Genomic DNA, 6,000 nt, shown 5'->3' with positions numbered 1-6,000 from the left:
AGTTAGTTCATGAGGAACCAAATGGGTTATTTCTTTCTGCTTACCGCTGAACAACAGTGAAACTCTCAGCCCCAATATTCCTCAAGCTTTCTGGGAAACTTCAGGCACACACCACACCATTTATTTAGGTGAGGATCTCTTTTGCCAGTTGTCCTTCCCACCACTTCCTGGAAGAACTCCAGGCTCAGCCCAGCGCCAGGTGAGTCATGGCCACTTCCATGGGTCTCCTACATCCCAGCTCCTGTCAGCCAAGTGCCGAGAGAAGACGGGACCTGGAGAGTAGCACCTCCTCTCAAAGAGCCAATGCTAGGGACTTGCAACCCCAAGCGAGTGTCATCAGCTCAAGTTTGAAGGTCTGGGTGAAGGTCCAGTAATTAGGGCAGCAAGCACAGTTGTAGCTCCAGTGGCGCTTTCCAGGAGGAAATGCAATTCTGGCCAGCCACATAGGATATATGTGCATAACAGGATGTATGTACATTTGGGTGGATGGATGTTAAGCTATATACACAAACAAATTTTATTTGAAAAACTAAATGAAAAGAGTAAAAAATAAAGTAAAATAGAGTAAAAGAAACCAAACAAACACCTAAATATAAAGAGTACTGAAATGTAAGCATACAACACCCAGAATCAACATTTTATCCGATTTTGTCTAATTTTAAGTAAAAATACATAAACTATTGCAGAAAAGTTCGTTTCCTTTGTACTTAGTTCAAGGACCATTGGTCTCCACACTCCCCCCGAGGTGACAAATAGCATGTAGCCACCCCTGACTTTCCACTGCCTTTTTCATCTCCCCTCGGTCTCTGAATTCTTGTCTCTCTCTACTCCACCACTCCCCTGGCCACCTACCTCTCTCTGAGCTCTCCTGACAGTTGTCCTCTTCTCCACGCAGCCTGCCCGGGCTCACAGAGGCAGATGCTCTCCTCCTGTGTGGCTCATCTCTTGGAGTTTGGGGTCAAGTTGCCTTATTTGCGTCGGTATCTCCAACACCTTGTCCAACCCCACACAGGATTCTGAATGAACCACTGAGGAAAGGGAATGGGATGGACTGAGGGAAGCACACGGCCCCCACGTGTACCTATTATTTCCTCACCCGTTACAGTCCCCGCTTTTGCAGTGCCCTTCACCTCACCTCCTTGTCACCGCAGCAACAGGCATCCTGTCTCCACCTTCCCTTCGGGTCATACTGTGTCCAGTGTGCCAAGAGCGAACACTGGCACCCAGCCGCCCTGGGGAGTGGCCCTCAGATCCATGAGCCCTGTCTAACAAGCGGGGCCGGGCCGATGCCTCGCTTCCGCTTCCTCAGATCTGGCCGACTGGTACCAACCCGTTGTCTCCAGAGAACGGAGAGGTGGCGTCTTCTGAGAAAAAACGTAGGGTTTTTTTTTTTTTTTTCCAAGTTATAACCAAATCCTTTGTTAAAAAAGAACCGCAGCGAAACAGCAAGCAGGCGTTTCCTCACGTCGTACTCCCTCTCACGTAGGTATCTTGCACGCTTAGAAGCTGCTTGAGACCTTCTGTCGTCAGGCACGCACGCACGCACGCACGCACGCACGCACACGGGGCCCGCGCTTTGTAACAAACTCCAGGCAGTCGCTGGTTTTGCGAAGCGTAGAAGCTTAGAAACAATCTCTTTTGTCTTTGCACTAAAAGAGAGCAAAGGAAAATGGCCAACCAAGAGATTTTGAAAGAATGGTGAGTTAAAACTCAGCTCCACAAGGACCAGAGTCCTTGTATGTTTTGTTTTCTGAAGTATTTCAATAGCATAAAACAGCACCTGAGACAGAGTAGGTTCTAAGTGAGTAGCATTTGATGAGGCAGAATGAGTAAGTCAGTGACTGAAGGAAGGAGCGAAACACTGTGCTGGGTGGGGAGGCTGTCACCTTTTCGTATGTTATACTGCTTAAGAGACTCAATCAACAGGGCAAGGTGAATCCAGGCCGGAAAATCCTCGCACCTGCCACTAATTCGGCCACTGTGCTTGCATAATATTTACTCTAGACAGCAGGCTGTGGCCAGGAGTGAAGAAACAAAGCCAGAGTCATGGGACAGAGGCCAGACTTGGGAAGTTCGGATAGGGGAAAAGAGCCAAAATAAGTTGTAACTGGTTAGTCAGAGACAGTGGTAAAAATTAAAATGGTAACAAAACCTTTTGATTTGCAATATACATTGCTGGCTGTAATCGAAAATAAATGGTATTGCTAAAAATTATTTGTCTAGGATTTGTGCCATTCTTATTTTTTCCCATGAACATTAAATCATTGTTATCTGCATGTCTGTGTAGATAAATCACTTTTTAAAAAATGGAGATGAAAACTACTGAATATTTTAAGTACTCCTTTAGAGATATTTAGTAGAATTCAGCTGGAATTGGAAATTAGCATAATTGGAATTGGAAATTCAGCCTACAGTACAGACACTGAAAAAAATCCCACAGAATTCTGAATTTCATCCTAAACCTTCATGGCACTGGATTCAGGGGATGGGGGAAACAAATTTACCAAATAAGTATCTCAGTGTCCTTCACATTAGTTTAGGCTCTTTCGAATACACATTTTGTGAAATTTTATGTTCAAATTATCCACTAAGGCTTGCTTTCTTCTCAGTGGTTCAATCCACTCCCTTCTCCTTTCCAAGATGGCATGTGGATAAAAGCCTTCTGTGTTGCCAGATCCTTTCCTCCTCCCTCCACCCACCACTGTCATCCCATTTAGCCTGTGCCTTAAGTCTCAGCTAGCCTTCCAGCTGCACCCTGGGCTAGGATGGTGCAGTTACACTCTGCTATGGGGTCATGGCTCACTGTGTCACAGTGGCTCTGCAGCCAGCCTGTGGACACTATACTCTCAGCTCTCCCTCGTTCCTCTGGTGAACAGGTGGAAAGTTCAGAGCTCTCCAAATGTCACCCAGTCATGGAAACCTGTGATGTTACAGGTCTCTCTCCCTCTGCCTAAATATATCACCATACAGTCACCCTTAACTATGGTTCAAAGTTTAAGTAGGCTCATTGAAATTCTATTTCAGGATTTGTTTAAAGATAATCACTTTCTAATTAGTTTAAGTGGAAAATATGTAAATTCAGAGCTGCTGGCAGCTGTATTTTTTCAAGTTTTTTTTTTTTTTTTTTTCTGATTCTAATTTTTTTTCCAAATTATTTACCCAACAAATATTTGAGCACCTACTTGGTGCTGAGCAATATTCTGAAGACAATATTCTGCCCCTTACACTTAGAGCTTAAAGACGAGTGTGTATGGTAGACATTAAGCATAGACAGATGCATAGTTAAAATTGTGATATATGCTTTGAAGGAGAAGAACTGGGTTGTATGAGAGAGCAAAAAACAGGAATAATGTGTATTTAGCTTGTGGGTTCTGTAAATAAGTACCATATGAACTTCCACTGATCAGTTTAAAAGTATAGTAATAGGAGTTTGGTGAAAAGTTTACTTTTTTTTTTTTTTTTGAAATCTGTATTTCATATAATGTTCATGTGTCACAAATATCCCTCATATTTAGATCTTTTTTTCCTAAATTAATAAATTTCATATTTTAGAGAAGTTTTAGGTTCACAGAAAAATCGAGTGGAAAGTACAGAGATTTCCCATATACCCCCTAGCCCTAACACATGTATAACCTCCTCCACTATCAACCTTCCCCACCAGAGTGGTACATTTGCTACAATTGATGGATCTTGATAGATATATAATGACACATTTCCACCATTACAGTATTGTACAGAATAGTTTCAGTGCCCTAAAACCCCTCTGCGCTCTGCCTATTCATCTTTTTTCCTCTTTTTTTTTTTCCTTTTTTTTTTTTTTTCACACACACACACTGTATTTTATTTTTACAAGAGATAAATAGACTGACACCAAGCATTGTACATGGATGACCACAACAAAAGCAACAATGATTGCAATTACCAAACATGAAACACACTCATACTATGTCATAATATTGACATTCAGTCCAGTAATCCTCCACTGTAACAGCTCCTTTACTTTGCAGTGAAAATTGATTTGTATATTCTCTGCCTCTGAGTCCTTGTGGGATTTTTTTTTTTTTTTTAATTCAGACAGAAAGTCACAAAAATTATACTCATCCTCATCAGTTCACTCAGTCCCATGTAATTAATTTTTTTTTTCATCTTGATCTTTTGTTAGCACTTTTATGAGTTCATCAGTTTTTCATTAGAGTTCTGAAAATGCTTATTCATTCAGTTCAGCAGTACAGTCAGTTACCAGAAACCTGTACTTGTCAGAGTCTTTTCCATGAATTTCTTGAAGATGAAACCCTCTTTTTTTCAAGTTTTGATTGCTTATATTCCCAGCACAAATAAGATGCTGGCACATACTAAGTTCTCAATAAATATCTGATGAATCAGGGAATGAAGAGAGATCTTGACTGAACAGTTAACCAATAATGAGAACAAAAAGGAGATATGGAGAAAGGGACTAATTCCTATGGAACCCATGGATCCATCAATAGGTAAAGCCAATTTTTATCCCTGGACTTTGCAGATACTCATGTATTTGAGTTAGGTTTTGGTCACTTGCAACCTAGTTATTAATAAAAAGGCATAATCCTAATATAATTTACACTAATAAATTTGAAAATCTAGATTAAAGTCATGATTTGTAAGGAAAATACAGTTTACCAACATTGGCTTGAGAAGAGACAGGAAGTCCAATTAGTTCAGTAACCACACAAAAAATTAAGTAGGTAAAAATTACCATATAATAAAGACTTTATGCAAGACTTTTTTCCCTTTTGACTAGACAAGCTTAAAAAAATATATCAAGGATAGCTGAATTCCATGAAGCAAACAAATGCACCAGTTTCATCTCATTTATAAAAAGTTCTATTCCAGAAATGAAAATGACTCAGTGTTAGAAATCTTTGAATAAAATTCACCAATTACAACAATTAAAGATATTGATTTTCCAATATATGCTGAAAAAAATCACTTGATAAAATTCTATACCTACCTCTAGTTTAAATTTTTTAAAGTAGCAAATTAATAATAAAGTAGAACTTAACCAAGGATATCTACCAGAAATTCAGAGCATACATTATCCTTAATGATGGAACACTAAAAGCATTTCCACTCAAGTCAGTAACAACACAAAAATCTCTGCTAAGCACTGCTAGTATCCAACATTATGTGCCAGATTGCTAAAGCAATCCTAACTAAAAACAAGTAAGTGAAATATGAGTACTGGATAGAAAATAAAGGCTAATCAATTGAAGAAGATGGGATTCTCTTGGATTTTCTAAGACTATACTGACAAACTTTTAAGAGTTCTGCAGTGTCATAAAAGATCAGCACATAAAAAGCAAATTGCTTTTGCCATGACAGTAATAACCAACCATAAAATATATTAGGAAAAAAGGTATATTTCACTATAACAACAAAAATAAAATCCCCAGAAACGAATCTGTCAAAAAAAATGTATGATTATATAAAGAAATCTTATGAAATCAAGAGAAGCCCACTCCTGGTTTAATGAAGATATAGAGTTTTCTCAAAAAGAAATACTATTGTTATGGTTGACCCTTGAACAACATAGGTTTGAACTGTGTGGGTTCACTTATACATGGTTTTTTTTCAAAAGTATATACTACAGTACTACAAAATCTGCAGTTAGTTGAATCCACAATGCAGAACCACAGATATGGAGAAACCACAGGTATGGAGAGCCAACTATAAATTATGCTCAGATTTTGACTGCACGGAAGGTTGGCACCCCTAACCCCCGCCTGTTTAAGGGTCAACTGTAATTCTTTTCAAATCAATACTATAAATTTACTGCAACTAAAATCAAAACTTCAAAAAGATATGGTCACCAATAGCCAAAAATTTTTGAAAAACATTCGGATGCTTTACCCCCATCTCTGAAAATATACCAGAAAACTATAAGCAATGCATTATTTATTAGGAATATCAAATACCTTAGAGAATTTAACACATAATAAAACAGCATCCCAAATCAGTAAAAAT

The sequence above is a fragment of the Balaenoptera musculus genome, chromosome 3 (assembly GCF_009873245.2).
Source record: "Balaenoptera musculus isolate JJ_BM4_2016_0621 chromosome 3, mBalMus1.pri.v3, whole genome shotgun sequence".
NCBI classification, from domain to species: Eukaryota; Metazoa; Chordata; class Mammalia; order Artiodactyla; family Balaenopteridae; genus Balaenoptera; species Balaenoptera musculus.
The sequence above is the reverse complement of the archived record's forward strand: the minus strand, read 5'-3'. Positions refer to the sequence as shown.